The sequence below is a fragment of the Nicotiana tomentosiformis genome, chromosome 2 (genome assembly GCF_000390325.3).
Source record: "Nicotiana tomentosiformis chromosome 2, ASM39032v3, whole genome shotgun sequence".
Classification (NCBI taxonomy): domain Eukaryota; kingdom Viridiplantae; phylum Streptophyta; class Magnoliopsida; order Solanales; family Solanaceae; genus Nicotiana; species Nicotiana tomentosiformis.
The window spans coordinates 193,163,947-193,174,074 of record NC_090813.1 but is presented as its reverse complement, the minus strand read 5'-3'; the positions used below and the strand labels follow the sequence as shown (position 1 = coordinate 193,174,074).

The following is a 10,128-nucleotide window of genomic DNA, read 5'->3' as shown; positions in this document are numbered from 1 at the left end:
TTTAAGCTTATCAGCTACCTCTATCCATATTCAAGAACATCAATGGGCGAGGTTTGCTTTGCTCTTTACCCCTTTTCGTTTTTTTTTTTTTGATTTTTTCGTTTGGGATTTCTGAATTTTTTTTTGTTATAGGAAAAGAAGAAGAAACCAGAAGAAGTGACACAATTTATATAGTGACGGCGATTCGCAATCTTCAAATTGAAACAAGGAATTAAGCCCTATGTGGTTGGTGCTAAGAGGTCTGTTCTGAATTAGGTATTTTGCTGGTACATTGCAATTAGAGATTGAGCATCGTTTGGTCATTATTTAGTAGTGATTTACTCAGAAAATATACAGTTCTTCCTCACTTGAAAAATGCTAAAAACCAATGAGAACGCTAACCAATGCAAAAGCCACACGCGCCGTCCCATCTCGCTAAAAACCTTAAAGAACTCTGTTTTCGGGAACTCGCCTGAGTTCACAAGCTTGCTCTGATTCAAGTTCACGGAGAATGAAAAGTCCATTTTTGGATGAACCAAATGAAGGTATTTAGCCTTCATAAACAGGGAAGAAGGATTCTGCTTGAGAAAATGGGTTACACTCACAGATTTTAGCTTTTTGAACTGCTCATTGAAGATCTCAAATTTCTGCTTCTTATCTTAGATTTCATTTTTCTATTTTGGAATTTGAGTTGGAATTGGAGAAGAGAGGTTTTTGGATGAAGGACAGAACTGTGTTTCCGTGATAGTTGGGTCGGTGGCTAGCCTTTTAATTAGTTTTGGGCTATAAAATGCATACTATTATGGCTAGCGGCTGATGCCATAAATAAAGTTTGCTCAAAATTTTTAGTCTTATAACTTGTTAAAAATTGTTAGCGTTATATATAAAATTTAATGGAACATCAATAAAAAATGATTATTTTTGAGACAACAAAAAAGAAAACTTGAAAACAACATTTTATAGAAAAAAAAGAGCAACAGACAACACTCATTTCATTGTAGGCGGTAATATTTATTGTTGAAAATTATTGGAATAATATTACAGTGTCTCATATAAAATTCTAGGTCCGCTATGATTCTTATTATAATATTATTTGCCAGATTCTATGTTTTAAAAGGACAAAATACAAATACTAAAATACTACAATATGAATGGAGCCCATCAACCTTATCAGTTGAGAAACCATGGGTACTACTCAGCAGCAGTGGGGGTATTCTAATCTTTTTCAAATCAACTTCTTGCTCAATATCTAGTGAGCGGATACTACACATCTCTTTCACTTTTTTATTTTCACTTAAGAATGTTTTCATTATATGTAGTGATTTACAAGTGGATAAAGTTTTATCTGTCCAATCCAGTATCTTTCTCTTCGTCAATTTCCAATCGATGAATCCATATTTTTTCGATCCAACAGCAAGGAATTGCACCTGAGAGCTTCACTTCTAGGCTTTTTTTTTGTCTATATCTTCTAAATTGGGATTCTTGGGGTCTTCATCATTTGCATGCACCAAATCGATGCAAATTTATTCAAACACTTTCATCTGAAGATTTCCAGTGTCTTGCTATACTAACATGGCATTTTACTATAAGGTGAAGTGTAATATTTTCATCCAAAATAATACTTGAGTTTCCTTGCTTGAAATTTTTAAGATATTTTTGTGTTATTTTGAGGTTATTCCTAAAATTCATGTAATAGAGACATTCATATATCAAAGTTCAAGAAAAGATAGTCACCTTAAGTAAAAAAATTTAGAGATTCTTCTGAAATATCTATTAGATGAAAAAATTGTTGCTATATATAATTTTATTTTATTTATGTGCATTCTTTGTATTAAAATTATTATGAGAGTGCAATTATTCAACTTTACTTGTCCTACAGAAATCATGGCGGACAAGGTAACATTGAAAATTTATTATGGAGAATTTTTTGGATTGCATCATGTCTTAAACTATGAAGGAGGAAGGGGAGAGGAAGGGGAAAGGTACACCCCGCACATAATATAGATCCTCATAGTTTGTCATACATAGAGTTTTTGGCTATAATGAAAGAACTTGTTTATTGTGAAAATTGTCTTATATATTATAATACGCCTAACCAAGATATTGTTGATGGATTGGTGTTGTTGACTTCTGATAAAATGGTATTAGAGATGGTGAAAACCCATAGAAATACTTGATACTTTTGAGTTGTATGTTGAGGAGAACTTGATGGATTTTGGAGGAAATGTTGAAACTGCGGGTGAAGTTGACTCTTATGATGCAGGGAGATAATACACAAGGAGAGGGAGGTGTAGTTGTGTATATGATAAATGAACCAGCTGAAAATAACATTGAAGAGGATAAATCAGTGGGGGATAGTGACTTAGATAAAACATATTCACCTGAGAGCGATGAAGAAAATAATTTTGAAGATGACTTCGAATACTTCGCAGACGGTGATAATCTTAGCGACTCATTTGAAGATATAAGTAAACTTTCAAAGAATAATCTCAACCCAGAAATTACAATAGATATTGATGAGTCATATATTGACCACACGATAATTAAAAATATCCATAATTACTCATATTATAGAAGATCCGATGGTCTATCTGAAGAAGGTGTTCGGAGTGATTCAGATGACTTAAGTGGTGATTATGAGACAAAGTGTGATGCTCCTAATAAGGATATTGAATGGCTTAATGAAGAGATTGATATGGAAAATCCAATGTTGTTCACAGGTTTGGGTTTTTCTTCAGTTTAACAATTTAGGAAGGCTCTTAGACAACATGCAATAAAGAATGGGTTTGAAGTTGGATTCGAAAAAAATAAAAGTGATAGTCACTGCACATTGTAAAAGATTGTGTGGATGAAGAATTCATGCTAGCTATTTGAAAAAGACTATTGCATTTCAGATTAAAACTCTTTATGGAATGCCCCACAGGTGCCCTTAGACATTCAAGAATAAAATTGCCAATTCTACTTGGGTTGTCAAAAGGTTCATGAAGGATCTTCTTGATGCACCAAACTGGAGCATACAAGGTTTTAGAAGAACTGTAAAGAGAAAATGTGGTATAATAATCTCTAAAAAGTAAGGGTATAGAGCGAGAAAAACAGCAATTGGGTGGATTAAGGGTAATTTTTATAAGCAATTTCATAGAGTCATGGATTATTGTGAAATGGTTTTGAAGCAAAATCCAAGTTTTGCAGCATTCTTATGCCTTGACAAATATTCATTGCAACAACCACCTTCTTTCAAGAGAGTGTTCATCATGTTTTCTGCTTTGAGAGAAGGGTTTATGTCATGTTGTAGAGCTATGATTGGCTTAGATGCATGTTTCTTAAAAGGCCCTTTAGGAGGGCGGCAACTTATGGCAGCTATGGATGGACTTTTATGTCTGACAGACAAAAGGTACGCATCTATCGTTTTATACATAAACTTATCTCTCTTTTTTTTCCTTTTTCCCCGAGCTAATATTGTATAATTTACTTTGTAGGGTCTCCTTGAATCCTTTAAGAAAGTCATGCCAAATGTTGATCACAGGTTCTGTGTTAGGCATATGTATGCCAATTTCAAACTTAGGTTCAAAGATTAAAAAAAACTGAAAGACTTGATGTGGCTGCAGCTAGATCATATGCTATTGTAGATTTTGAAAAGTATATGAAATTGATCAAGAAAGAAAATAAAGAAGCTCATCGATGGTTATCAAAAATTGGAGCCAACCAGTGGAGTAAGTCAGCTTTTTCAACATTGCCAAAATGTGATATGTTGAGCAATAATATCTGTGAAATCTTTAACCACTGGATTCAAGAAGCTAGAGACCAACCAATACTAACCATGTTGGAGATCGTTCGAAGAAAGATGATGTGTAGGTTGCAAGAAAGATGTGAATGGATTAAAGATTACGATGGACTAGTTTGTCCAAGGATAATGGAGATTGATGAGACCAAAGAACAAACTTTATATTGTGGACCAATAGAAGCTGGAAATGGAATTTGTGGGGTTCATGAAGGGTTGAAAATATACGTGACAAAACTCAAGGAAAAGGTATGCACATGTAGAGAATAGGATGTAACATGTATACCATGTAGACACGGAGTTAGCGCCTTAATGACTGCTCGCCGTGATCCAGAAGACTTTGTACATCCATTTTACCATGTCTCGGCATTCAAGAAAGCTTATTCTGGGACAATTATTCCTATACCAGATCAATCACAATGGGACATTGCACATGGTGATCCTATTCTACCACCTGAATCTTAAGATAATAGACCCGTATAAAGACCAAGAAAGAGCAAAAAAAAGGTATAGATGAACTAATAAATCCCAACAAGGTGAGGAAGTTTGACTATCCTCATGAATGCAGCAACTGTCATGAGATCGGACACAATAAAAAGACATGCAAAAATCCCAGCAAGCCAAGGCAAAAAAGAACTGTTCAGGTATTTTTCTTGATTAGCTTAAGCTTTTTATTTTTTCTCTCTTTTTTTTATGATTTTAAGCTACTTGTCACAACTCCTTCTTTTTTATACTTGATTTGGCTTTTCTTGGTGTTCAATAGAACAATGGAAGAGGTTCTAATAGTGTCAATGAGCTTAATAAGTTGGTCACTAATCCTAGAGGATGGGAAAGAGGAATAGAAAGAGAGATAAATAATATAAGCTATGGTAGAGCAACAACTAGAGGCAGGGGAGCAATTACATTGTAGTCCATGAACGGTAGAGGCAGGGGCAGAGGAAGGGAATGGAAAAGCAAAATAAACATGGTCCATATTGTGGAATAGGGAACTGGAATGGTATCGGAATGTCAAACATGAATCAATTTGTACTGGCCTCATAGGTAATAATAGGGTATTTTTCATATCATATGTTAATAATAGATGTTTTATCAATAATTTTCTACCCTAATTGTAATTTTTGATTTTCAAGTTTCAACCACCTAGACCAAGTCAAATTTCTTCTTCAGCTACACAACTTGGAACATCTCAATTGCACAAGCAACCAACACCTTTTGTAGATGCTTGTATGGGTCAAAATCTGCTTTCATTAAGATTTAACACGAAGCGGTGTCGTAGAAAGCAATATGATCGAGGTCGATTAGTAGGTAACGAGACTCGTAGCCGAGTAGTCAACAACGGCCGAGGTCGAGTGCTAACGACTAGTTTTGTCATAGAATATTTAGGAGAATATCCTATTGAATATTCTTGGTGTCTGTACTTTTAGAGTTGACTAGGGAATATCCCAGATAAATAGAAAAAGAAATAGGGAGAAGAGGGGATCCTCAAAGAAGAACATTCTTGTAAAAGCAGATTTTTACTCTAGAGAAAAGACAACCGTTACCTTTCTAAAGAGATTCGATTGTCTACTACTCCACACTTTTTTCATTAGATCCAAGAAAGGTCACGATATTCTAGTATTTTATCTATCATTCATCATTGTCAGAAAGAAGAATCATCCACCTCATTCAATATTGGGTGAATCATTCTCCTTATTTATTTTAATGCCACTTACCGTCATTTATTGCATAGTATTATCCCATCATTAACAATCTTGAAGCGTTGAATATATATCACATTTAATCCTCTCTCGACACTGCCCTTACGTAATTAATGTTAATTGATTACAGATCTAAAGTCATTATAATTAACTAGATTTAGACCTCCACCACATAATATTAATTAATTTAATCAAAAGTCTATATTTTTTGATCAAACAAGGCTATTTTCTCAACTCAAGCGTCACCAACGGGACGAGTTGTGCAAAATAGTGTAGGAAACTCATCTAGTGAGTAGGATAGCGTCCTTGACTTTGCATCTAGGATGTTCATTGATTAATAGTCCAAATTGTGATAGATCATCTAATTTTTTCAATTTCTGTTACAATTAAAGTTCTTGGGTATTTATATTTAATCAAGGCATATATATATATATATATGCGTTGGAATAATTGAATTTGCATGGTCATGATATTTGTTTAATATATTCAATGAGTCAGTGGCGGCTCAAGCACATATGTGGCCTAAAGTCAAAGTTTAACGTGAGGCCTAAATTATTTTTTAAAAAGTTATGATGTATATTTCTATTTGAAGTCTATTCCTCTAGATTTTTTAGATACTAAGTTGTTAATAATATTTTTATAATTAATTTTTTTGAATAATTTCTTTTCAACTAATATAGCAACCTATTTAATTTTTTTTGGGACATTATTGATCTTAGCTAAGATCAATAATGTTAATTTTGAAAAACTTCTTTTGATGGGGCAAATGTTATGGGAAATGTTAATATTATTCTATAAGCAATATAAATATTTGGAAAAGAAAAGTCTTTTTATTTAATTGAGTATGTCAATTAGAGTACCATCTTTAACTTATACTATGTCCCTTGTCAAATCAATTTTAATTCACGTGTTAAATATCCATACTATCCGTTTTTTAGTAAGCCAAACAGTTGCTGTATTTACATAGCAAAATAAATTCTCATTTTATATGAGAAAAAGGTATTAAATATTTTTTTTAAATACTTATAAACCTATTATATTTAAAAGAAATGGGGCCTCCCAAATTTGGGGGCCTAAGGCACTTGCCTTATTAACTACAACATTAGAGCCGGCACTTCAATGAGTGATTGAGTTTACTCCAACATGTTCATTGTTATCCTTTGTTACTTATATTTGGGAATGAAAAATATTTCAGTATATTCATTTTTTTTTTAAGTTACTGGGAATGTATTAGTGCTTTGGGAATGTATTAGTGATTTTTCCTTTTTAAACTTTGTTCTTGTGGTCATGTGGTATGGACTACATTTTTCAGTATGTTCATTATTCATTATGGGGTGCCTTATAGAATGGTCTAAAGCCATGTAAAGGCAGACACATTCTACTATGATTAAAGTACGTGGAATTTCTTGTGAGGTGCCATTTTGTTCATTCCGGGACTTATGGGAACAAATCTGAGTACTCTTGCTACAGGGACAAAAGCTCTAAGGGAGAGCTGAGATGCCCTTGAAATTTACTTTATTTTTTGAGTACAAGGGGTTATCGTTCCCATTCAAAAGATAAAGGGGTATAGTTTTTCAACCTTTAAAAGTTAAGGGGTACATTGGATTGCATAAGGGGGTTGTCGTTCTCATTCAAGATGTGAAGGGGTATAGTTTCCCAAATCTTAAAGTTTAAGGGGGTAAACTTGATTTTACTCTCAAAATTCAAACGGATGAATGTATGGCTCGATTTTATGGCAATTTGAGAGACAAATTTAATTTGCTCCGATAGGAAATAGTATACAGTACGCAGATAATAATGATGAAAAACCGTTGCTAGACCAGCATGCTTATTTGAGATGAGAAAAGCATAGTTGTGGTACGACCCGAATGAGTAATGGGAAGTGGGCTAGTCCCCCAAAATGCCCGTAAGTTCCTTTGCCATTGGGGACAAAAATCTCCTTTGATTTTAAACCAACAAAGAAAACTAATTGTATTTCGATTTAAGAAGAATATTTAATGTCACCATGTCTCTCGGCGGAATTTACCAAATTAAATAGCCTTTTTGAAGGCCGCTAATTATATTTTGTTTGAGAAGAAAAATTACAGAAAAGATTGTTTCCTTTAATTTCTATTTCCTAACATAATTTTTGGAACTCCATTTTTATTTCTGACACAATTTAAATCTTTGATACATCCCCTACATAATTTTAAATCTATACATAAATTTACATGCATAACATTCCTTGATATAGTAGGTGTATATATTTGATTGAGTTTTCTTAACATTAAAATTTTATAGTTCTATGACTTTCCCCTATACAGTCAAACTACTCCATCGTTATTTTTTCTTAAAATTAAATTTACAAGTAACCTTTTCTAATGTTCATACAGTACGCTTTTCTTTTCCTTTTCAATTTAGGAATTAGGTTTACCAAGAGTCCAATCCTTATATATTTAGAATTTAGAAAAGATTTAGAAATTTCAATAATTGTTACTTCTTCCGGTCCACAATAAGTGACCAATTTGCTTTTTCATTTTGGTCCAAAATAAGTGTCCATTTATGTAATCAAGAAAAAAATTAATCTGTGTATTTTTGTATAGAATTTAGTATTTTCTTAATGGGCGTGCCTAATAAACTGGTGGATGGAATATAAATAGGAAAAAAACTTTCCTTTCCTTTCCTTTCTAGGATTAAAAATTACTGTGAAACACTATATAAACCGTAACATGCTTGAGGAATAATCAAGCAATTTATTCCAACATCGATCTTTTCTCATTCCGAATTTTAGAGAAGAACGAAGAGATGATCTGGAATCTGAGAAGCAGAAAGCTATAATCCATGAAACTAAGGAAGCAGTTGAGAAGATTGTAAATATGCGGTTGAGTAAGGTTCCAACACAATCTCGAGAGTTGAAGTTTATTAAGTACAAGCGTAATTCCAAGCAATCTGCAGCAGCTTTTAAGGAGAGGATTATTAAGATGGTGGAGATGGCCGTGGATCCAGTGGAGCCAAATTCAAGCACAAGAAGATCCCTAGCGCTGCCTCTGGTTCGCCACCTGTGCCGGTTATGCATTCTCCCCCTCGCCCTGTTACAGTGAAAGATCAACAGGATTGGAAGATTCCGCATTGTATATCAAACTGGAAGAATCCCACTTGATAAGCGTCTTGTTGCTGCTAATGAGGCTGTAAAGATCAATGATAATTTCGCAAAAATATTAGAGTCTTTGTATGTTGCAGAAGAGAAAGCCAGAGAAGCGGGAAAAGATTCAGAGAGAGATGATGATGAAAGAGATGCAACTTAAGGAGTTGGCTCGCAAGGCAAGAACTGAGAGAACTACTGCTGTGGATTATGATATCGCAACAGAAGAAGCGCGATTAAAGAGAAGGAAGATATGTGAGGAGCGACGTCGGGAGAGGAGATTGGAAGCAAAAGATGCTAAGAAGAGTAAGATGAGCAGAGATAGAGACCGTGATGTTAGAGAAAAAGTGGCTCTTGGGATGGCTTCTAGTACTAGCAAATTATCAAGAGGAGAAGAGGTTATGTATGACCAGAGATTGTTTAACCAGGAAAAAGGGATGGATTCTGGATTTGGATTTGGATTTGCCAATGATGATGCCTACAATGTCTATGATAAAGGCTTATTTACTGCTCAGCCTACTCTTTCTACTCTATACAAACCTAAGAAAGATTATGTTGATGCTGATATGTATGGAGTTGCTGATGAGCAGATCGTCAACACACATCGGTTTAAGCCTGACAAGGCATTTGCTGGAACATATGAAGAGGGCTGGTCCAAGTGTGGAATTTGACAAGGAAGCTGATCCATTTGGTTTGGACCACTTCTTTACTGAAACCATGGCAAATATTGGGGTAACCATGAAGACCAGTCAAGGTTTGCTAAATTTGAATATTTGATCAATTTTGGACACAACATAAACTTTTGTGGTTCTTTCCTTTCTTTGGTTGTACTAGTATTTTGTGTTACTAATCTTGGCACGGGGTTATGCAGAACTTTTCCTATGTATGTCGTATTTACATAAATTAAAAAAATAAATAAGAAATATTTAATATCATTTTCCCACAAGCCAAAAGCCTTGGCCCAATGGTTTTGTTTAATATTAGTATAAATATTTAATATATAAAATCCAATTTTCTCAGTTCTCTATTGGGGCTACTTATTCATTTGTTCATGTCTTTTAAGAGACAGATGAGTTAAAATTTGATGCTCTAGTCGACAAGCAGCACTGCAGCAGGACAACTATAGTTTCAGAAATATGTAATTTCGTTTTCCTTTCTGTTCTGCCATTTAGTTAACAAAATTGGAGTATTGCACATACCAAACTCCAAAGTGAACAATAGGTTGTAACTTTTAAGAGTTAAACAGTACTACTTATCATTTAAACATCAAAACCTTCCAAGTATTTTATCATTTAGACGTACTCTCTGCATCTGATATCACAGATGCTCTGTGAAGTTTAGTAAGGTCATATGCGGCGCCAGGGGCGTTTATAGTGTGATAATAACTAATGTTGTGCGATAATTTCATATATTTTGACGTTATTTACCCTACTTACTTGTTGTTTGGATGCTAATTTATGCGATAATTGCGGTTAACAGAGCTTATTTAACGTGTAAGAATGCTTGGACATGAATCGGGTAAATGTTGCACGAAATGGAACCTCAGAGCTACA

General features: G+C 34.1%; 1 pseudogene; it reads left to right on the top strand.

The window, feature by feature from the left end:
- The first annotated feature begins 1,116 nt into the window (after positions 1 to 1,116).
- Positions 1,117 to 9,510, top strand: LOC104121054 (SNW/SKI-interacting protein A-like; annotated as a pseudogene).
- The last annotated feature ends 618 nt before the right edge of the window (positions 9,511 to 10,128 follow it).